Source organism: Myotis yumanensis, unplaced genomic scaffold, assembly GCF_028538775.1.
Source record: "Myotis yumanensis isolate MYYU_CA2020_CCGP unplaced genomic scaffold, mMyoYum1.0.hap1 SCAF_3, whole genome shotgun sequence".
In the NCBI taxonomy this organism is placed as follows: Eukaryota; Metazoa; Chordata; class Mammalia; order Chiroptera; family Vespertilionidae; genus Myotis; species Myotis yumanensis.
Window position 1 is genome coordinate 165,409,911 of NW_027223754.1, and position 24,410 is coordinate 165,434,320.

Sequence of the window (24,410 nt, forward strand, 5' to 3'; positions counted from 1 at the left end):
TTCAGCATTCTTGATCCTAAATATGCATGGTACTTTGAATTTTCCTTTGAACTACTTTTAATTTCTTACTGGTTCTCTCAATAATTAATCAGTTTAGTAATATTTTTTACATGTGTTCATTTCATGTTTGTATGAAAATAGTGATTTTGCCTATTTAAAAATAAAAAAATCCTTTAACAATGAATTTCATACAACATGTAGTAAATACCATGGAAAATGAAAATTTTAATGCAAAAGCTCAAGGGAAGAAAACATCCTTTTCCATTCATGTTTATATTTAAAGAAGACCAGATAAAACTGTCTTGTCTCTTCCCAGCTCTGAAATTTTTAAGACTCTAAGAGGCATAGTCATTGCTGAAGTTGGTAGTTCTTGAAAGAGCCCATAACTAACATAAGAATTCTTTCAAATGGTATTTCCAGCTGTTTTTTTCCTTATGCTTAGTGTAAATAAAACACTGTCTTAAGAACAGAAGCTTCATCATTTCAGACTTAGGCTCTTTTATCTGAACTACTTTTGTTAATTACACTCACCAATAATATAGATGGTACATTTTTACACCAAACTAAAAATACACATTTGACAAACGCTTTTTATGATCCAAAGATTTTTTGCCAGTAACATCTGTACAGTCACAAAAATATTAAATACATCTGTTACTTTCAAAATAATAGCTGTCTTTTCAAAATAATATTTTCAAAATATTGTATGTCAGTTGAAAGAACAGAATAATTAAATATTTTTTAACAAACTAACTTGATTTAATATATACATACTGCTTAAAGAAGCCCAAACCAGAAGTTAATACACAAACTCAACATTAAATCAGCAACATATGTTTTATTTTATTATCATTTTTTGTTGTTAGTCTACACTGGAGAATATTTTTTCCATTGATTTTTAAGGAGATTGGATGGGAGGGAGGAGAAGGGGAGGAGAGAAACATCGACTGGTTGCCTCCTGCACACACTCCAACCTGCAACCCAGGTACATGCCCTTGATGGGAAATCGAACCCATGATCCTCGGTGCACAGGCTAACTTCTAACCACTAAACCACACCGGTCAGGCCTCAGCAACATATTTTAAATTCATTAATACATGGGGAGAGAGCACATTAATGCTTAGGTCTTCTGACTTTCTAAACCCCAAAAATAAAATATTTCTAATACCACCAGTCTCTATGGAATTACTGCTTTCACAAAGCAGCTTTTTTCCTCTCCTCTCTCAAGATCAAACTACTCCACCAACACTCTAAGGAAAGAAAGAATAAAATTGAGTTGCACCAAAAACCTCTCATTCAGATCCATTCCAAACCATTCTCATGGCTTATAACATGCCAGAAAAATATTGCTCTAGCAGGTAATTACTATGTCCAAAAATGAACAGAGCAATTTTAGACTGGAAATAATATGCTATCCATATCGTTCATAAATTCATGCTACTATAATTCTTTAAATCAGGGGTGGGGAACATCTGGCCCGTGGGCCATATAAGACCCTCAAAATTACTTGGTTTGGCCCTGCCAAGGCATTGGGATGAGTTAATTAAATGTATGACCAAATATAGCAGCTAATTTTTAACTTGATAATTTTGTATGGCCCATGAATGATGTTATAAATATCCAAATGGCCCTTGGCAGAAATAAGGTTCCCCACCCCTGCTTTTTTTTTTTTTTAATATATTTTATTGATTTCTCACAAAGCGGAAGGGAGAGAGATAGAGAGTCAGAAACATCGATGAGAGAGAAACATCGACCAGCTGCCTCCTGCACATCTCCCACTGGGGATGTGCCCGCAACCCAGGTACATGCCCTTGACCGGAATCGAACCCGGGACCCTTCAGTCCGCAGGCCGATGCTCCATCCGCTGAGCCAAACTGGTTTCGGCTCCCCACCCCTGCTTTAAATGAATACATAATGCATGCAACATACCATGTATTGAATATTCTAAAAAATAAGTTTTCATCTAGATGAAATCAGTTAAATAATATTAGCAGATTTAAAAGCATGAAAAATTAACTCTTCCTTCTCCCACCTCTACTCCCTCCAAACCAAATGTGTGTCAACTGGAAGGAAGGAGAAAAGAAAATGCAGATAAACAACTGAAAAAGGTACAGAATACTAATCCCAAAAGATGCTACCTCTTCCAAGTTGCAACTGAAGTTAAAGAACTGTAGTGAAAAGTCTTCCCCATTTTCAGTAGTTCAAGGTGTATTGTTCTCTTCCTTGGGAATGCAACTCATTCCAGAACTTCCTTTTCTGACTCTTCTTGAGGTTCTCATACTACAAATTATTAGCATATGTAACATCATTTTTTAAATATCATATAAAAAAAATAACTGAATTGGGCACCTATCTTCTACTTGCATCATGGCTGCCCTCAGACCCCTTGTGAAACCTAAGATTGTTAAAAAGAGGACCAATACCCTAGCCCAGTGGTTGGCAAACTGCGGTTCGCAAGCCACATGTGGCTCTTTGGCCCCTTGAGTGTGGCTCTTCCACAAAATACCGACTTCTGCGCATGGGCCACGAAGTTTCAATCGCACTGTACATGCGTGCCCGCACGTGGTATTTTGTGGAAAAGCCACACTCAAGAGGCCAAAGAGCCGCATGTGCTCGTGAGCCGTGGTTTGCCAACCACTGCCCTAGCCAGTTTGGCTCAGTGGCTAGAGCATCAGTCAGGCAAGGGTTCAAGTCCAGGTTGCAGGCTCGGTCCTTGGTGGGGGGCGTGCAGGAGGCAGCTGATCAAAGATTCTCTCTCATCACTGATATTTCTATCTCTTTCTCCCTCTCCCGTCCTCTCTAAAATCAATAAAAATATATTTAAGTTTGGCTGGTGTGGCTCAGTGGTTGAGCATCAACCTATGAACCAGGAGGTCACAGTTCAATTCCCAGTGAGGGCACATGCCTGGCTTGCAGGCTCATTCCCCCGTGTGGGGTGTGCAGGAGGCAGCTGATTAATGATTCTCTCTCATCATTGATGTTTCTGCCTCTCTCTCACTCCCTTCCTCTCTGAAAACAATAAAAATATATTATTTTTAAATTAAAAAAAAAAAAAGGACCAAGAAGTTCATCTGGCACCAGTCAGATTGATATGTCAAAATTAAGTGTAACTGGCAGAAACCCAGAGGCAATAGAGTGCACAGGAGATTCAAGGGCCAGGTCTTAATGCCCAGTGTTGGTTATGGGAGCAAGAAGAAAACAAAGCACACGCTGCCCAGTGACTTTTGGAAGTTCGTGGTCCACAATGTCAAGGAGCTTGAAGGGCTGCTGATGTGCAATAAATCTTACTGTGCTGAGATTGCTCACAGCTTCTCCTCAAAGACCCACAAGCCACTGTGGAAAGCCCAACTGGCCATCAGTCACCAATCCCAATGCCCAGCTGCACAGAGCAGAATATTAATAGACAGCTTGTGTGCACATTGTATTCGTGTTAATTAAAACCATAAAATTCTACCATCTGGCACTTAAAAAATAAAATAACCAAATCATTTAAAATAAAAGTTAGTAGGCTTTTTTCTGTACCCCAATTCAACAATGTATATATAGATCTGGATACCAAGAAAAATAAAACAGGTAAACGATTAAATACAGGCATTTCTTCTTTCCAGAAGTGGGAAGAGTAATGGAAGGCAGCTACTTATATTATAACTTCTTATTCACTAAGCTATCTTCTTTTTCTCAGATAATCAGAGAATTTGGTGTACAAAACCAGAAAGAAGGGTAAAGAAAGAAGCAAAACTGGAAAAAAACATAAAAATCAATATTCACATTGCCTGTATGACCATAAACAAATACAGCAAAACATATTCACTGCCACCTTCTTCTACCTAGAGAGAAAGGAAGGAAAAATAACACAATAGCCTCTACAAAGCACATATCACCAAAGACAAATTTTTCTGATTATTTTACTTCCAAAGCCAGATCACTACATAAGGTGAACAAAGTCTTTTCAGATGAGGTCAGGTAGTAAAGTTCTAGAGATCATTCCCTACTGCTATTCAAAGTCTCATCTAACCTGCTTTACCACCTGCTCTAGAATTCCCCCAATTTAAAATTATTTCTATCAGCTATCCCCTTTTCAAAATTTCCCTTGGAAGTATCCCTGCAGGCATTAAGAAAGCTAGCTAAACTAATTCAATGGAAAGTATAAATGATAAAGAGGCACACATACTCTTTAACCCTTGCAAAAATGTTACTCATCAATTCAAACGAAGCTATAAATGGTAGAACTTTTATTATTTTTATTTTTTAAATATGTTTTTATTGATTTCAGAGAGGAAGAGGAAGAAGGACAGAAACATTAATGATGGGAGAGAATCATTGATTGGCTGCCTCCTGCAGGCCCCCTAACAGGAGATCAAGCCTGAAACCCAGGCATGTGCCCTGACTGGGAATTGAACCGTGACCTCCTGGTTCATAGGTTGATGCTCAACCACTGAGCCATGCCAGCCAGGCTGAATGGTAGAACTTTCAATAGTTTGAGAGATTTTGTTTGTTTAGTTTGCTTTCTCTTTGGGGATGGAAGCACTGTTATGCCTACTCTCATACAAAAAGAAAAAGAATGTCAAGTCCAAAGCTCCCAGCCCTATCTCTACTGAAGAAAAGAGACATTTGTTATTGTGACGTCTCCTTCCACAGCTCTTGACATCTTGACAAATCCATTCTGGAACATTAAATGAAGGGAACTGATCTCCTACCTCTACCCCCACCCCCACCAACAAGAAAGAGAAAGCCTGGGGGGGGGGGGGTAGGTTGGGGGTTAATGGGGGGATGAGGACACATTTGTAATACCTTAACCAATAAAGAAATTAAAGATTAAAAAAAAGAGAGAGAGAAAGCCTGTCCTAACAAGGCAAGATCCACTACATTCCAGCTTCCAAAACTTTTTTATATTGGGGGTGGGGAGAAAGGAGACATTTTGTATTTTGAAACATGTTTACAAATTCTTTGATCCTATTCCCATCAAAAGGTAGAGTCACTTCCCATAAAGAGAATGAAGAAGTGACACTGAGCAACCTCAGAAGTTAGGTCATAAAAGCTGAGAAAACTTCTGTCTGGTTCTCTCCCAGGACAGGCAACTTTGGAGCCTGAATCACCATATAAGATATCCAGGTTCCCTAAAGCCCTTGTGCTGGAGAGACTATGGACGAAGCCTCATAGAGAATTAGATGTCTGAGGAGTACCAACTGTTTTTGAGTACTCCCAGCTCAGCCATCAGACATGTGAATGAGGAGTCATCTCCAGACCCAGCTACCAGCTGACTCCAACTGCATTCAGAGATTTTGGTGAGGAAGCCTTTTAAATGAGAGACACAACTGCCTAGCGAAGCCTAAACACAGGAACCATAAAAGATAAAAAGAAATGTTATTTTACATTACTAAATTTGGCATGTGATGTTACAAAGCAATAGACAGCCAAAACAGATTTTGGTAATTAAATTGTTTGGCTTTGGGACTCAATGGCAGGAGAAGGCAAGAAGGGCCTTGAAAGTGTTAGTGAAAGCCTGAAAGTTTTGTTTTGTTTTAATATCTTTTTATTGATTTCAGAGAGGAAGGGAAGGGGAGAGAGAGAGAGAGAAACATAAATGATGAGAATCATTGATCAGCTGCCTCCTGCACACCCCACACTGGGGATCAAGCCTGCAACCCACACATATGCCTTGACTGGGAATCTAACTGTGTCCCCCCGCCACACACACACACACACACACACACACACACACACACACACACTCAAACCTCTATGTCCAGGAAATAGGCTAAGAAAACTACTCAGCTGCAAACACTGGATACATTTTATGGAAAAGAATAATTCAGGGGCAAAACTAAAAGCTGTGGATTATGGTTCCTAGGCAGTAGGACTGATCACAGAACTGGTAATATGTGCCTGGCTGAATTTCAGAACTGCTTTGAACCAGTGACTAGTGTGTTCCTTAAATCTGTATTTTTTTTAAAATCTTTATTGTTCAGATTATTACAGTTGTTCCTCTTTCCCCGCCCCCCATAACACCCCTCCACTCAGTTCCCACCCCACCCTCTGCCCTTACCACCCGCCCAACTGTCCTCATCCATAGGTGTACGATTTTTGTCCAGTCTCTTCCCGCACCCGCCTCACTCCTTTCCCCCCGAGAATTGTCAGTCCACTCCCTTTCTATGCCCCTGATTCAATTATATTCACCAGTTTATTCTGTTCATCAGATTTTTTATTCACTTGATATTTAGATTCACTTGATAGATATGTATTTGTTGTTCATAATTTTTATCTTTACCTTTTTCTTTTTCTTTCTCTTCTTAAAGAATACCTTTCAGCATTTCATATAATACTGGTTTGGTGGTGATGAACTCCTTTAGCTTTTTCTTATCTGTGAAGCTCTTTATCTGACCTTCAATTCTGAATGATAGCTTTGCTGGGTAAAGTAATCTCGGTTATAGGTTCTTGCTATTCATCACTTTGAATATTTCTTGCCACTCCCTTCTGGCCTACAAAGTTTCTGTTGAGAAATCAGCTGACAGTCATATGGGTACTCCCTTGTAGGTAACTGTTTTTCTCTAGCTGCTTTTAAGATTCTCTGTCTTTTGCTCTTGGCATTTTAATTATGATGTGTCTTGGTGTGGTCCTCTTTGGATTCCTTTTGTTTGGGGTTCTCTGCACTTCCTGGACTTGTAAGTCTATTTCTTTCACCAGGTAGGGGAAGTTTTCTGTCATTACTTCTTCAAATAGGTTTTCAATATCTTGCTCTCTCTCTTCTTCTGGCACCCCCATAATTCGGATGTTGGTACGCTTGAAGTTGTCCCAGAGACTCCTTACATTATCTTCATATTTTTGGATTCTTTTTTCTTTTTGCTTTTCCAGTTGGGTGTTTTTTGCTTCTTCATATTTCAAATCATTAACTTGATTCTTACAATCCTCTAGTCTGCTGTTGGATCTCTGTATATTATTCTTTATTTCAGTCAGTGTATGCTTAATTTCTAGTTGGTCCTTTTGCATATCCTCGAGGGTCTCACTAGATTTATCGAGGGTCTCACTAAATTTATCGGTGGTTTCTAGAAAATTCTTGAAAAACCTTATAACCGTGGTTTTGAACTCTATATCCAGTAGTTTGCTTTCCTCCATTTCTGTCATTTGTGACCTATTTCTTTGTCTCCACATTTTGGCTGCTTCCCTGTGTTGATAGAGTGGCTTTCTGTGCTAGGTGTCCTATAGGGCCCAGTGGCTCAGCCTCTCCAATTACCTGAGGTGGACACTCTTGGTGCACCCTTTGTGGGCTCTGTGCACAGTCTTGTTGTAGTTAATACACCTGTTTTTTTGAACAGGAGTGTCTATAGTGGTTATCTTATGCCTGTCCACTGTTGCATATTGGGTGGGCTGGATATAAGGGGAGATAATGTGACTCTTTAATTCACAGGTTTTTAAAATGAAAGCAACAGTACTCAAGAAGCTATACCCAAGGAACTATATCCAGCCTTACCTGCACTTGGGCCTGATTTAGATGGCAAGATACTGAACCTCAAGCCTGAGCCTGATGCTGTACTAGATAAGACTTTGGGGGCCTTGAGAAGCGGTAAGTGTGTTTTGAATGTAGGAGGAATGTAAAGAATTTGTGGCCAGAGGGAAGACTGAAATTATCTTGAAATACAACTGCATATTCTTTACACACCTCCCAGCAAGAAGTGGAGTCCAGTTTCCTTCCCTTTGAATATGGGATGGACTTAGTGACTTGCTTCTAATGAACAAAATGCAGTGAAAGTGACACTGATTCTGAATTTAGGTCATAAAAGATAATACAACTCCCTTCTGGCTCCCTTACTCAGAACAAGTGCTTTTGGAGCCCTAAGCCTCTTCATGTAAGAAGTCTGGCTACTATGCTGGAGAGTCTACAAAGAAATAGTGAAAAATAAAGATGTTCAAGGAGCTCTGGCTATTCCAGCTCCTAGCTATTTGGACTTCCCTGCTCAAGTGCCAGACATGTCAGTTTGAAAGGAAGCCTTCGGGATAACTCCAGGCCCCGTGCAACTACAAGTGCATGACAGAACTTGTGCAAGAATAACTTAGCCTGAGCCCAGTCAACACCCAGAACCATAAGAGTTTTATGCCAAGTTTGGAGTGGTTTTGTTCCTCAGCAACAGACAACTGCAACAACATGTCTGGAGACCCTAGCCTGAAATGTTAGGTCAAACTTAGCCTGGCTTTCTACATTACCAACCAAATAACATCAAACAATATCATTATGCTCACCCAGTTCCTTCATCCCCCAACTGAAATATTTGATTTAATCATGGTAAAAAGATATTTTTAAGACAGATTTAATTTAACTGTCACTATTGCAGTATGACAATTATTGTATTTCAAATTGTATGCCAATCTAAGTGTCATTTAAAATCACCTATATTTACATACACACACACACACAGTTAATAACTTGCTGCTTACTAGCATGATTTCACTTATTTACAAATATTTTTAAATGATTAAATTATTTGAGACTGGAAGTCATACTACATTCTCTGGAATAAAACACTAATTTATAGTGGTTTTTTGCTTTGTTTTGTTTTTTAATTCTCACCCAAGGATATTTTTCCATTGATTTTTAGAGAAAGTGGAAGAGAAAGGGAAAGACAGAGAAAAATATCGATGTGCGAGAAACACATCGATTTGCTGCCTCCTGCACGAGCCCTGACTAGGGCCTAGGCCGGGGAGGAGCCTGCAACCCTTAATCGGAATTGAACCCAGGACCCTTTGGCCTGCAGGCCAACGCTCTATCCACTGAGCCAAACCAGCTAGGGCTGTAGTGTTTTTGTTTGTTGATTTTTTTGTTGTTGTTGTTAATCCTCACCCGAGGATATTTTGTCATTGATTTTTTTATAGAGAGTGGAAGGGGGACAGGGAGGGACGGAGGAAGGGAGGAAGAGAGACAGAGACAGAGACAGAGACATGAGAGAGAGATGATTGGTTACCTACTGCACGGGGACGAGGATCAAACCTGCAACCAAGGTATGTGCCCATGACCATGTCCCAGACCGTGCCCTTGACCGGAATCGAACCCTGGAACCTTCAGTCCCCCTCAGTCCACAGTCAACATTCTATCCACTAAAGCCAAACCAACTAGGGCTAATTGATAGTGTTTTTAACTGTGTATATATCTGCAGCAGAACTAGAATAATCATGAATATTTAATAACCTAAGCTTTCTCCATTTCTAAGGTCTCTTCGTTTTTAAACATCATGATCTAAGTTCAGAGAAAATAAATCTTTTGCATCTGAAGATGTAGAATTCAATGTGTTTTAGATCACTGGCAAGGAACTTAATGTTCTAGCTGTTAGGAGAAAAAAAGGAATTCGATGTTCACAGATTATAAACATAGCTAAGCTCAACTTCTGTAGAGACACTGAAACACCTGAGCTGAGAACTAACTGGCAGAATGGCAGAAGGTACTCTGGAATAGGAAGAACAAGGGGACCTGACGTCAAGATAATACCCTGAAAATGGAATTACTTTCTCCATTGTATAAGCACTTCCAACTACACATTTTGCTTGTTTGTTTTTGTTAATCCTCACCAGGGGATATTTTTTCCCATTGATTTTAGAGAGAGTAAAGAGAAAGAGAGAAATATCGATGTGAGAGAGATAGATGGATTGGTTGCCCCCAACATGCACCCCATGGCATGGGATCGAACCTGCAACCCAGGTACATGCTCTTGACCAGGAATAGAACCCACCACCCTTTGGTAGACAGGCCACCACTCTGACCACTGTACAATACTGGCCAGGGCTCAACTACACATTTTAAGGAAAAAAGCCTTAATCCTCTATGCCACCAAATAACTAAAACAAACATTATTTAGTAGCAATTTAACTAAACTTTTTTGACTTTCCTAGACTGTCAAATATTTGAATTTTTTTAGCCAGCCAGCAAGCAGTGAGAAGAAATAAAATATAATCATAATCAGTTTGAGAAGAAAATTTAAAGAATAAAATGCATTCTGCTTTGAACACTGAGTAATACCTATACTCAAATTTGGGTAACTAAAACAAAAGGTCAGTATGCAAAAGTCTATTTAACCAATAATATGGCTGATTTGAAATATCAGACTGGGTTCTGGGTCCTTAGAGCAATGAGCCATACAATACAAAGGGAGATAAAAAGGTTTTCTCTTGTTCAGAGGGCAAAAGTTTAGGCCCTATACAAATTTTAAAAAAAGGTTACTCCCCACAGAGAATCCATTTACCTAATTCTTCATTCTCACAAAAAGTCCCAATCTTACAATAAAACTGACTTTGGATGGCTGCTGGACATATAACTCTCCTTCCTTATTCTCTTTGCCTGGCTAATTCCAGCTCATCTTTCAGGTCTCTGTTCAAATGTCACTAACTCCAGAACCTACCCAGGGGTCCTCAAACTTTTTAAACAGGGGCCAGTTCACTGTCCCTCAGACCGTTGGAGGGCCGGACTATAGTTTAAAAAAAAACTATGAACAAATTCCTATGCACACTGCACATATCTTATTTTGAAGTAAAAAACAAAACAGGAACAAATACAATATTTGTATTTGCATGTGGCCCGCGGGCCGTAGTTTGAGGACCCCTGAGTCCTACACTCTACCCTACCCCTATCTGAGACTAATCCAATGTTTTTACTATAGGCTTCTAAAGAACCCTCACAACTTCTATCATAGCATTCACATTAAATTTTAACTTCTTGTTTAATTATCTTTCCTGCTAGATCAAGCATGTCAAAGGCAAAGGCTGACCTAGGCCAAATAAACAAGGTTTAAGTTTATGTGGGCCGCAAAAAAACAAAAGCTTCAATTTTCATAGAAATGTAGGTTTATTTCGATAGAGACATACTGAATACAAAGGGCTAAAATAAATGAGTAATTGTTAACATAAAATAATAGAACATTTTAATAAAAATTAATATTTTTTCTTGAACATTAACTTACCAGACACTGCACAAATTAATAAGTGTAACGCAAATAAACCTATTTTTCTTGTTCTCCAAAAGTGAAATATTTCCAGTTGCACACAGCAAACACTTCAGTCCAAGACTAAGGACGTGGCAATAGGTTGCTAAAATATTCGCTGCTGGTATTAGTGGAGAGAAATGGTGCGCCTGTGGTAAGGCACATAAGGGAAATGAATGCAACACGATTATAGTAATCAGTCATTAGCGAACGTTGTAACTCGTTATTAATAATTATGTATAACAAGATATTGTAAAAATTAAGTTACAAAATTTTTATTAATACATTTCTTACATACTGTTATATTGGCTGGGCCACAAAAATATTCATTGTGGGCCACATGCAGCCCACGGGTCATGAGTTTGACATGCTTGTGCTAGATTGTAAATCCATGTAAGCAGGAACCTATCTAGTTGCTTAACATGATATCCTGAGGACCTAGCCCAGTGCCTGGCACATAGTAGGTACTAGTAAATATCTCTTGAAATGAATGAATCTCCTATCCAGCAACAGCTCTTTCAGGAACCTTGTCAGGATACAGGTGCTTGGGCAGGTTTCCTCCTTCCAAATAGTATTTTAGTCTCCCCTCCCTGGACACAGTTCAAATTCTTTCCCTCTAACTCCTGTTTCCTTGGCCAGATTTAAGAAACCTGAAGCTACTAGTAACTCTCCCTGCCTTGGCCAGGTAGCTCAGTTGGTTAGGGCATCATCCTGATACTCAAAGGTTATGGGTTCAATCCGTAATCAGGGCACATACAAGAATCAACCAATGAGGCCCACTGCATGGGAGAACATATTTGCCAATGATATCACCGATAAGGGTTTAATCTCCAACATTTACAGGGAACTCATGCAACTTAACAATAGGAAGATAAACAATCCAATCAAAAAATGGGCAACAGACCTAGATAGACACTTTCCGAAAGAGGACATACAGAAGGCCAAAAGACATATGAAAACATGCTCAAAGTCACTAATTACATGAGAGATGCAAATCAAAACGACAATGCGGTATCATCTCACACCTGTCAGAATGGCTATCATCAACAAATCAACAAACAACAAGTGTTGGAGAGGATGTGGAGAAAAAGGAACCCTCATGCACTGCTGGTGGCAATGCAGAATGATGCAGCCACTGTGGAGAACAGTATGGCGTTTCCTCAAAAAACTAAAAATGGAACTCCCATTTGACCCAGTGATCCCACTTCTAGGAATATATCCCAAGAAGCCAGAAACACCAATCAGAAAGGATATATGCATCCCTATGTTCATAGCAGCTCAATTCAACATAGCTAAGATTTGGAAACAGCCTAAGTGCCCATCAGCAGATGAGTGGATTAAAAAACTGTGGTACATCTACACAATGGAATACTATGCTGCGGTAAAAAAGAAGGAACTCTTGCCGTAACTGGTTTGGCTCAGTGGATAGAGTGTCAGCCTGTGGACTGAAAGGTCCCAGGTTCGATTCCAGTCAAGGGCATGTACCTTGGTTGTGGGCACACCCCAGTAGGGGGTGTGCAGGAGGCAGCTCATCGATGTTTCTCTCTCATTGATGTTTCTAACTCTCTATCCCTCTCCCTTCCCCTCTGAAAAATCAATAAAATATATTAAAAAAAAAAAAAAAAAGAAGGAACTCTTGCCATTTGCAACAGCATGGAAGGAGCTGGAGAGCATTATGCTAAGTGAAATAAGCCAGTCAGAGAAAGATAAATACCACATGATCTCACTCATTTGTGGAATATAGAGAACAACACAGACTGATGAACAGGGACAGATCCAAAGACAGAGAAACAGCGATCAGACTATCAATCCCCAGAGGGAAAGTAGGGGAGGGTGGGGGTAAGGGGAAGAGATCAACTAAAGGACTTGTATGCATGCATATAAGCCAAACCAATGGACACGGACAACGGGGGGAGGGGGGTAAAGGGGGGAGGGTTAATGGGGGGATGAGGACACATTTGTAATACCTTAACCAATAAAGAAATTAAATATAAAAAAAAAAGAATCAACCTATGTGCTCGCTTCAGCAGCACATATAGTAATATTGGAACGATACAGAGAAGATTAGCATGGTCCCTGCACAAAGATGACACAAATTCGTGAAGTGTTCATATTTTTAAGAGGAGGAAGAAAAAGGTAAAGATAAAAAATATGAACAAAGTGACAACAAATACATATCTGTCAACAAGTGAATCCAAAAATCAAATGAATAAAAAATCTGATGAACAGAATAAATTGGTGAATGGAATAGAATCAGGGGCATGGAAATGGAACAGACTGACGATTCTCAGAGGGAAGAGAGTGGGGGGGGAGGGTGCGGGAAGAGATTAGACAAAGATCTTATATGCATGTATGCATTACCTACGGACACAGACAATAGGGTGGCGAGGGCCTGGGGTGGGGTGGAAACCAGGTGGAGGGGAGCTATGGGAGGAAAAAAGAGGGACATCTGTAATAATCTCAACAATAAAGATTAATTTAAAAAATAACAGAGCTACATTTATTAATATGGGACAAATCTCAAAAACCATCTGAGCAAGTAAAGCAAATTGCCAAAAGATAAGCCAATATGATGCTGCTTTTATGAAGAGTAAAGTTTTATTTTTTTTATTTTTTTAAATACATTTTTATTGACTTTATACAGAGAGGGAGAGGTATAGAGAGTTAGAAACATCAATGAGAGAGAAACATCAATCAGTTGCCTCCTGCACACCCCCTACTGGGGATCGAGCCTGCAACCAAGGTACATGCACTCGACCGGAATCAAACCCGGGACCTTTTAGTCCACAGCCCAATGCTCTATCCACTGAGCCAAACTGGTCAGGGCTGAAGAGTAAAATTTTAAATACTGTTTTCCTTCTAATCTAAGAAGCCAGACACATTATCTTATAAGGGAAAAAATAACTCTGTCAAAATATAATCAATTGTAAAACACATCACAAATTCAGAGATTAAATGGGGGGGAGGGGATTGGGGGAGAGGAGATACACATCTTAGAACCAATGAAATACTCTCTAGTTTGTGTATACTTATATATACACTAGGGGCCCAGTGCACGAATTCGTGTACCTTGAAAGAAACTATGGGCTTTGAGGCTGCGGTGGGCACTGGGGCAGGTCTCAGCCCATCCTCTGCGGCCTCCAGTCCCCTGAATGCCGGCAGCCCCACTCCTGCCGCCACGCTGATGGCATGGAGCGATTGAGGCAGGCGCCAGCAGCAGGTGCGGGCGCCTGGCAGGAGCAAAGAATTTTCAGGAACCACCAAAGGCTCGCCCGAAGACAGTGACCGGTGCCCTGCCTTGGTCTGGCGCCCCCGCACACCTGCTCCACCATACTGCCACGGCCAATGCCTGCCATGTTCCACACTCTGCCACCTGTTGCTGACACCCGCCATGTTCCACGCGCGCCCCCCCCCCCCCCGCCCCTCGTGGTCAGAGCACGTCATAGCGACTGGTTTTTAGGCCGTTCAGTCTATCTGCATATTAAGGTTTTATATATATATACTAGAGGCCCGGTGCACAAAAATTTGTGCACTGGCGGGGGGTGGGTGTGTGTCCCTCAGCCCCACTTGTGCCCTCTCACAGTCTGGGACCCCTTGGGAGATAACGACCTGCTGGCTTAGGCCCGCTCCCGGGTGGCAGAGGGCAGGCCCAATCCCTAGGTGCAGCCCCTGGTCGGGCTCAGAGCAGGGCCGATTGGGGAGTTGGGGCGCCACCCCGTCATGCACAGAGCAGGGCAGATCGGGAGGTTGCGATGCCACCCCCAGTCACGCTAAGGGTAGGGCCAATTGGGGGGTTGGGGTGTCGCCCCCTGTCACACTCAAGGCAGAGTTGATGGGGAGGTTGTGGCACCACCCCGTCACGCACAGAGCAGGGCTGATCAGGGGGGTTGGGGCTCCGTACCCTGTCACACACAGAGCAGGGCCGATCAGGGGGTTGGGGAGCTCCCCCCTGTCACGCACTGAGCAGGGCCGATCAGGGGGTTGGGGAGCTCCCCCCTGTCACACACAGAGCAGGGCCAATCAGGGGGTTGGTGCACTCCCCCCTGTCACACTCAGGGCAGGGCCAATTGGGAGGTTGCAGCTCCACCCCGTCACACACAGAGCAGGGCCCATGGGTGCGTTGGGGCGCCGCACCCTGTCACACACAGAGCAGGGCCGATCAGGGGGTTGGGGAGCTCCCCCTTATCAGGCACAGAGCAGGGCCGATCAGGGGGTTGGGGCGCCTTCCCCTGTCACGAACAGAGCAGGGCGGATAGGGAGTTTGTGGCCCCGCCCCCTGTCACACACACAGCCGCAGGGCGATCAGGGGGTTTGGGCGCTGCCCCATCACACTGCTCCAGGGGCCAGGAGGCCTCGCGACTCCGCTTGACACAGGGGCAGTGAGGCCTCGCTGCTCCGCTGATCCCAGTGCTAGGAGGCCTCGCTGCTCTGCTGATCCTGGTGCTGGGAGGCCTCTCGGCTTCGCTGATCCCGGGGCATGAGGCCTCGCGGTTCCGCTGATCCCGGGTTTGGGAGGCCTCACGGCTCCGCTGATCCCGGTGCTGGGAGGCATATTACCCTTTTACTATATAGGATAGAGGCCTGGTGCACGGGTAGGGGCTGGCTGGTTTGCCCTGAAGGGTGTCCTGGATCAGGGTGGGGGTCCTCACTGGGGTGCCTGGCCAGTCTGGGTGAGTGGCTGAGGGCCATTTTCAGGCTGGCGGGTGACTGAAGCTCCCAACCTCTCCTTTTTTTCTGTTTTTCTTTTTTATTCTGGGATTTATTTACCTTCTATGGCTGTCACTGGAACTGAGAGCCGGCTTTAGCTCTGAGGCTGGGCTCCAGCTCTGAGACCTCGGCTGCTGAAAGCAGGAATCTAGGGTTTGTTTGGGTTCTATAATTGAAACACTGCTGCAACTCTAGCTCGGCCGGCTGGCTGAAAGCATGGTGTTTGTTTAGCTTCTATAATTGCAACACTGTTTCTTAGAGTGCAAGCTCAGAGCCCAGCAGCGGCAGGCGGGGAACCTTGGCTTCCTCCTTCACTGGAGCAAGCAAGCCTCCTGTTCGCTTCAGCTGCCTAGCTGCCGGCCGCCATCTTGGTTGGCAGTTAATTTGCATATCACCCTGATTAGCCCATGGGAAGCGTGTCGGAGGTACGGTTAATTACCATGTTTGTCTATTATTAGATAGGATTAGAGGCCTGGTGCACGCAATTCGTGCATTGCAGGGTGTGTGTCCCTCAGCCCAGCCTGCACCCTCTCGCAGTCTGGGAGCCCCCGGGGGATGTTCGACTGATGGCTTAGGCCCACTCCCCATACACTGTGCTCGCCATCCATGAACCTGGCTTCTGGCTGAACAGTGCTCCCTCTGTGGGAGCACACTGACCACCAGGGGGCAGCTCCTGCATTGAGCATCTTCCCCCTGGTGGTCAGTGCGTGTCATAGTGACTGGCCGTTCCACTATTCAGTCAATTTGCATATTAGCCTTTTATTATTTAGGATAGATAGCAAAAATTTTTAAAGCATTTAAGGAATTGTCACTGAGTATGTTATATTGGCTACCTCTGGGGAAGAAAGGAGGGCAACATAACTGCCATGTTGTTGTTGTTTTTTTAAAAAATATAGGTGCTCTCCTTCCTGGGAGTACACCCATGCCATTCCCTTTCCCTTCCCCCTCTCTGTCCTAAGCACTGTTACCATTAGCTTCCTCGCTCCCAAGCTCCAAGGGCCCGTCTTTTACCTCTATAAAAGACGGGCCCTAAGCCCGTTTCTTTTAGGAATTACTTTTTCTACCTCTATGATTTACCAAATAAATGTTCTCTTACTGTTTGGGTCTTGGCTCTGAATTCTTTCCTAGCCAGAACCCAAGTACCGAGATTGCTGAACTCAGGTCCAGTTTGACCCAATGGGTAAGACACCTGTTGCCTTTCCTGCCACCTACAACATAATGGTGCCACAACCCAGATTGTTCTTACTGTAACTCGGATTGTTTCATCATTGGTAAGCCAGTAGTCCTTGCCACCTTGGCTTGAAGGACATAAATAACTGTGTTCTATTTCTTCCCTTCATCTTTTCCTCTGGCCCTCGTGGTTTCCTCTCTCTCTTTCTTTCTCTCTCTCTCTCTCTCTCTCTCTCTCTCGATTGCCACACTGTGTGGGCATGGGCACAGGTGAAGCATTTAAAAGCCGTTAGGATGCTTGCTGCTAAAAGACTCCCATGACAGGATGAGTTGGTCATGGACCAGGGAAGTTTGCACTAGACATCCTGCCGACTGTAAGACAATGTCTATGCACCCAGGAACACTATAAAATCACACAAAGCCCTACCCCCATGGCTTTTCCCTATCAGGTTACTAGTTCCAATGGAGAGAGATCCTTGTCTTTTGAATGGAAGGATGTTCTTTTCTTCCCTTTCTCTTCCAAAAAGAGAGAAAAACAAAAGTAAAGATACACATACACACACACACACACACACACACACACACACACGGCCCAGCTGACATGGCTCAGTGGTTGAAGTGCCAACCTATAAACCAGGAGGTCACGGTTTGATTCCCAGTCAGGGCACATGCCCAGGTTGCGGGTTCGATCACCAGTGTGGGTTGTGCAGGAGACAGCTGGTCAATGATTATCTCTCATCATTGATGTTTCTATCTTTCTCTCTCCCTGTCTGAAATAAATAAAAATATATATAATGTCTAAATTATGGTCTCTAAATAGCATGTCCCAATAAAAGAAACCAGGTTCCTTAGATAAGTGGCTGATTCCAGGCTTATGGAAGAAAATAAACAGATGAGCCTGAGGTATTTTCTTGTGTTTAAAGCAGTGGTTCTCAACCTTCCTAATGCCGCGACCCTTTAATACAGTTCCTCATGTTGTGGTGACCCCCAATTTCATTGTTACAAATTGAATATAATTAAAGCATAGTGATTAATCACAAAAACAATATGTAATTATATATGTGTTTTCCGATGGTCTTAGGCAACCCCTGTGAAAGGGTCGTTCAACCCCCAAAGGGGTCGCAACCCACAGGTTGAGAACCGCTGGAAAGCAATCAAGCTATCAAAGATTACTGGGGTCCTATTAAGGACACAGGAACCAACTTAAATGGGTTCCCACTAGACTAACATGGGACAATATGAATACCAATAAGAATAATGTCTACAGTGCCTAAAACATATTAAGTACATAAAAATCAATTCTTAATCATATTCAAACAAACAAAAAACCTCATTGGTCACTCATTGGAGGTTGGTGGGGCACTAACTCATTTCATTATTCTAAATATTTATGAAGAGAAAGAACCAAAACATTTATTCTGCCTCTCCTGTATAAACCATATTTCAGAGTAATAAAAAAGTTAATGAAGGAAAATTCATCTTTATAGAAGAATCCCAGCTAATAAATATAGAACAATAATAGCATTAGAAAAATGCTATTTTTTTGCAAGCCTTAATGACAGATGGATCTAGGCAACAATCACCAATGGCTGAAACCATTGATGAAAGGCTCATGGAGAATTTTTAGAAAAGGATGGGTAACGTTGACAGTATCCAAACCAACTGATCGAAAGAAGGGAATTACCAAGAATAGATGAAACTAAGAATGGAAAAATTGTTGATAATTGCTGGCTAGATGAGGGCACGTGGGAATTCATTATATTATTCTTTCCGCATGTATGGAATGTTGAAAATATACACAATAAAAGTCAATTAAAAAAAAGATGTAGAGCAAATTGGCATAATTAAGATTAAAGGAAGAAACCAAGATGGCGGCATAGGTAAACACCTGAGTTTGCTGCCTCGCACAACCACTTCAAAAATACAACTAAAAATTCCTGTTGGGTTGGAAAAAAAAAAAAAATACAACTAAAAGACGGAACGGACATCACCCAGAACCACAGGAAGGCTGGCTGAGTGGAAATTCTACAACTAGAAGGAAAGAGAAAAGCATATCGAGACTCAGAGGAGGTACGGTGCGGAAGTAAAATACTAAGGTACAGAGGCGCACCCAGAGCGGGCTGGCGGCTGAGGGCGCGGTTGTCTTTTTCAATCGGGAGGGAGTCTCAGGCTCTGAGCTCCAGTTCCGGGCGAGTCTCTGGGGACCTAGACTCATACGGGAGAAGCGGGACTGTCTGGCATCGGTCGGAACTCGAGGGCAGCTTTCTCTCGGAGGAACTTGCAGCAATTGCTGGGACACTGAGAAGAGGGGCCTCTGAAGGCAGGACTGAGAGCAGCCATAACTGCTCGCTCCACGCGCCCTGTTGATCCCCTGGGACCCGCCCCGCCCAAGCCTTGCACGGAGGCGTTTGCTGGATAGCCTCAGGCAGAGGCTAGATTAGCACCTCCCTAGAGCTCCAGGACAGAAGTTCTCCCACTGCAGACACAGCTGATTCTCACAGCCAATTGGCCTGGAGGTCAACCCCTCCCAGTGTTACTTACAACAATCAAGGCTTAACTACAACAAGACTGTGCACAAAGACCACAAGGGGGAGCACCAAGAGTGTTCTCCTCAGGTAATTGGGGAGGCTGAACCACTGGGCCCTAGAGGACACTTAGCATAGAAAACCACTTTATCAACACAAGGAAGCATAAAAAATGTGGAGACAAAGAAACAGGACACAAATGACAGAAATGGAGAAAAGCAAACTGCTGGATATAGAGTTCAAAACCACACTTTTAAGGTTTTTCAAGAACTGTTTAGAAGCCGCCGATAAATTTAGTAAGACCCTCAAAAAGACTGGTGAGACCGCTGATAAATGTAGTGAGATCCTCAAGAAATCTAGTGAGACCCTCGATGTTGTGATAAAGGACCAACTAGAAATTAAGCATACACTGACTGAAATAAAGAATATTATACAGACACCCAACAGCAGACCAGAGGAGCGCAAGAATCAAGTCAAAGATTTGAAATACAAAGAAGCAAAAAACACCCAACCGGAAAAGCAAAATGAAAAAAGAATCCAAAAATACGAAGATAGTGTAAGGAGCCTCTGGGACAGCTTCAAGCGTACCAACATCCGAATTATAGAGGTGCCAGAAGAAGAGAGAGATCAAGATATTGAAAACCTATTTGAAGAAATAATGACAGAAAACTTCCCCTACCTGGTGAAAGAAATAGACTTACAAGTCCAGGAAGCGCAGAGAACCCCAAACAAAAGGAATCCAAAGAGGACCACACCAAGACACATCATAATTAAAATGCCAAGAGCAAAAGACAAAGAGAGAATCTTAAAAGCAGCAAGAGAAAGACAGTCAGTTACCTACAAGGGAGTACCCATACGACTGTCAGCTGATTTCTCAACAGAAACTTTGTAGGCCAGAAGGGAGTGGCAAGAAATATTCAAAGTGATGAATGCCAAGAACCTACAACCAAGATTACTTTATCCAGCATAGCTATCATTCAGAATTGAAGGTCAGATAAAGAGCTTCACAGATAAGAAAAAGCTAAAGGAGTTCATCACCACCAAACCAGTATTACATGAAATGCTGAAAGGTATCCTTTAAGAAGAGGAAGAAAAAGAAAAAGTTAAAGATACAAATTATGAACAACAAATACACATCTATCAATAAGTGAATCTAAAAATCAAGTGAAGAAATAATCTGATGAACAGAATGAACTGGTGATTATAATAGAATCAGGGGCATAGAAAGGGAATGGACTGACTATTCTTGGGGGGGAAAGGGGTGTGGGGGATGCAGGAAGAGACTGGACAAAAATCGAGCACCTATGAATGAGGACAGTGGGTGGGGAGTGAGGGCGGAGGGTGGGGTGGGAACTGGGTGGAGGGGAGTTATGGGGGGAAAAAAGAGGAACAAATGTAATAATCTGAACAATAAAGATTTAATAATACAGAAAAAAGATTAGCCAGAACCGGTTTGGCTCAGTGGATAGAGCGCCGGCCTGCAGACTCGAGGGTCCCGGGATCGATTCCGGTCAAGGGCATGTACCTTGGTTGCAGGCACATCCCCGGTGGGGGGCTTGCAGGAGGCAGCTGGTCGATGTTTCTCTCTCATCAATGTTTCTGGCTCTCTGTCCCTATCCCTTCCTCTCTGTGAAAAATCAATAAAAAATACATATTAAAAAAAGAAAAAGAAAAAAGATTAAACAAGCACGGTTGTGAGTATACATGTGTTTCTATATTACAGTAGTCCTCCCTTATCCAAAGGGTTTATGTTCCAAGAACCCAGTGGATGCCTGAATTGATGATAATATTGAACACTATACATATATACTGTTTTTTCCTATACGTACTACCTGTGATAAAGTTTAATTTATAAATTAGGCAATTTCATGGATAGAATATCCGTTCTTACCATAGATCTTAGCATACAATTTTTCTTTTTTAAATCGAGAACTTTTACCTTTTTACTTAAAGGAAACATTTTACAGCTTTTCTTCGGCATAGGTGAATTACCAGCAAACCCTTGCGCCTTAGGGCCAGTATTTTTTTTATATAAATCTCTCTGTTTTTATTAACTTTTTTTTGAGAGAGAGAGCGGGAGGAGAGAGAGAGATTGATTTGTTGTTCAACGCATCCACTGTATGTGACCTGACTGGGAATCGAACCCACAACCTTGGCGTATCAGGATGACACTCTAACCTATTGAGATACCCTACCAGGGCTTTGGGGCCATTATTAAGTAAGATAAGGGTTACTTGAACACAAGCACTGTGATACCAAGACAATCGATCTGATAACCAAGATAGCTCCTAAGTGATTATCAGGAGGGTAGCATATACAGTGTGGATGTGCTGGACAAAGGGATAATTCAAGTCCTGGGCTGGAATGGAGCTGAACGCCGCACAATTTAAAACTTAAGAATTGTTTATTTCTGGAAATTTCCATTTAATATTTTCAGACTGGTTGACCAGGGGTCACAGAAACTGTAGAAAATGAAACTGTGGAAAAGGGGGGGACTACTTACTGTAGTCTCCATTTTTATCTATGCATTTGAAATACAGTAAGCAAGGTTTAAGGTAAAACTAAAATGGCAAACAATAAAAACAGATTGGGATAGAGAGAAGAAATGTGATTTAAAGCATTCTGAAGTTCCTATATTGTTCAGAGATATTTTTATTTATATACTAGAGGCCCGGTGCACCCTCTTGCAATCCGGGACCCCTCAGGGGATATCTCACTGCAAAATGGCAGTTGGGCATCCCCCTCGCAATCCGGGACCGCTGACTCCTAACTGCTCACCTGCCTGCCTGCCTGATCGCCCCTAACCACTCTGCTTACCTGCCTGATTGCCCCTAACTGCTCACCTGCCTGCCTGCCTGATGCCCCTAACTGCTCGCCTGCCTGCCTAATCACCCCTAACCGCCTCTGCCTCAGCCCCTGCCACCACGGCTTCGTCCAGAAGGACATCCGGAAGGTCATTTGGCTGTCTGGTCTAATTAGCATATTATGCTTTTATTATTATAGGTCAGGGGTGGGCAACCTTTTTGTGAGTGCGTGCCAAAACCAGCAAAATCTCTGACTCAAAATTCTTCTGCGTGCCAACCCTAATTTTTTGAGAACATGTTACGCCTACTTGATATCTCTTAAGGTGTACATATGTGAAGAACCTTGAAGAAATAATAAAATTCATTCGAGCAACAAAAACACAGTATATGTTGATGAAAAATACATTTATTTTTTAATGTATACATGTACACTGATAGTCCGACAAAACTTTATGACCCGGTTTGGTATTATCAGTGGGACTTTTGCTGCTGCATCACTGATGACAGAGATTTTACATCAGGTTTATAGTTCGTGACCTTCAGAGATATGCACGAGCTACTACTTTCATCCGTCAGGCTACTCCTATTATGAGACTTAACAAAATTCATCACTGAGAACAAAGATTCACAAGCGTATGTGGATGAACCCAAAACACTGGTCGGCTCTAGGAAGGCAGGGAGAGTTAAGGCAGAGGCATAGAAATTGCTCTTCCCCTCTCTCGTCAATCCATGTCTATGGTCTTTAAGATAACTTGTTATGTGAAATTGTTTATTTATCTAAGATGCACCTACACTGAATTTATCTGAAAAATAAAAAAGTCGATATTAAGAAAAAAATTGTAAATAGAAGATAAGAGAGGGTTTCGCGTGCCAGCAAAAGTTACTGGTGTGCCATGTTTGGCACACGTGCCAGGGGTTGCCCATCCCTGTTAAAGGTTTTTATTGATTTCAGAGAGGAAGGGAGAGAGAGATAAGAACATCAACGATGAGAGAGAATCATTGATCAGCTGCCTCGTGCATGCCCCACACTGGGGATAGAGCCCACAACCTGGGCATGTGCCCTCAATGGGAATCAAACCATGACTTCCTGGTTCATAGGTCAATGCTTCTTGACCACTGAGGCATGCTGGTTAGGCAAGATATTAATTTTAGAGTTCATCATGTATACATGATAAGAGAAGAACTCTATGTATGTAATAAAAAGCAAATAAGAAGTATAGCCAAAAAAAAGTATAAACTAAAATGGCAGAAATAAGTCTAAAAGTACTATCAGTAATCACACACACACTATACACACACACAGATTAAAGTTATCCAAAAACAGATTATCAGGTTAGTTTTTTTCAAATCCAACTAAGTAGAGACTACCAAGATACACTTAAAGCAAAATGACCCATAAAGATAGAAAACTAAAAGGAAAATTGAAGCACTAGCCAGTTTGGCTCAGTGGATAGAGTATCGGCCTGCAGACTGAAGGGTCCCGGGTTTGATTCCAGTCAAGGGCACATGCCTGGGTTGTGGGCTCGATCCCCAGTAGGGGGTGTGTAGGAGGCAGCCGATCAATGATTCTCTCTCATCATTGATGTTTCTATCTCTCTTTCCCTCTCCCTTACTCTGAAATCAATAAAAATATATTTTTTAATGATTTCTTTAAAAAAAGAAAATTGAAAAATAGACTGCACATTGTTAATCTAAACAAAATTTAATATTAATATCAGACACAATAAGATTTAAAACAAAAATTATTTATAAAAAATTTTAATTTTTTTATTGATTCCAGAGAGAGGGAGAGAAAGATACAAACATCAATAATGAGAGAATCATCCGTACCTGGGCATGCGCCCTAACCGGAATCGAACCTGGTTCATGGGTCGATGCTCAACCACTGAACCACACTGGCCGAACTAAAGCAAAAATCATTAATATATGATCATCAAAAGAGAGCCCTCAGGTTTCATCAAAAGAGGACCCCTTAAAGTGGAGTAAGACATCCCTCCCCACCATGGACATTGAAAGGGCGAGGGCTACGCCCTCCATCTTGCCCCGAATCCTCCATTTTTGGGCAGCAGCCATGTGCTCAGCAAGGAGCTTCTTCCCAGAAGCCCAAGCCTCTGCTAGGCACACTGAGGATTTCTTTAAACTAACCAATGATAATCAAGGGAAGTGCGCGCCATAGATACGACCACATCCTGTGTAACAAGATACCGACTTGCGCCTGGCCAATCGGCAAGGCCCACAGTCCT

The 24,410-nt window shown here is 42.3% G+C and overlaps 1 protein-coding gene and 1 non-coding gene across 3 annotated transcripts in view; one reads left to right on the forward strand and one right to left on the reverse strand.

The window, feature by feature from the left end:
* SPATS2 (spermatogenesis associated serine rich 2) overlaps positions 1 to 24,410 on the reverse strand; it is a 124,743-nt gene that overhangs the window by 84,070 nt on the left and 16,263 nt on the right. The window lies entirely within an intron of this gene.
* Positions 12,976 to 13,080, forward strand: LOC139007760 (U6 spliceosomal RNA). The gene has a single exon (XR_011470923.1). It is a non-coding gene; the product is annotated as a U6 spliceosomal RNA (small nuclear RNA).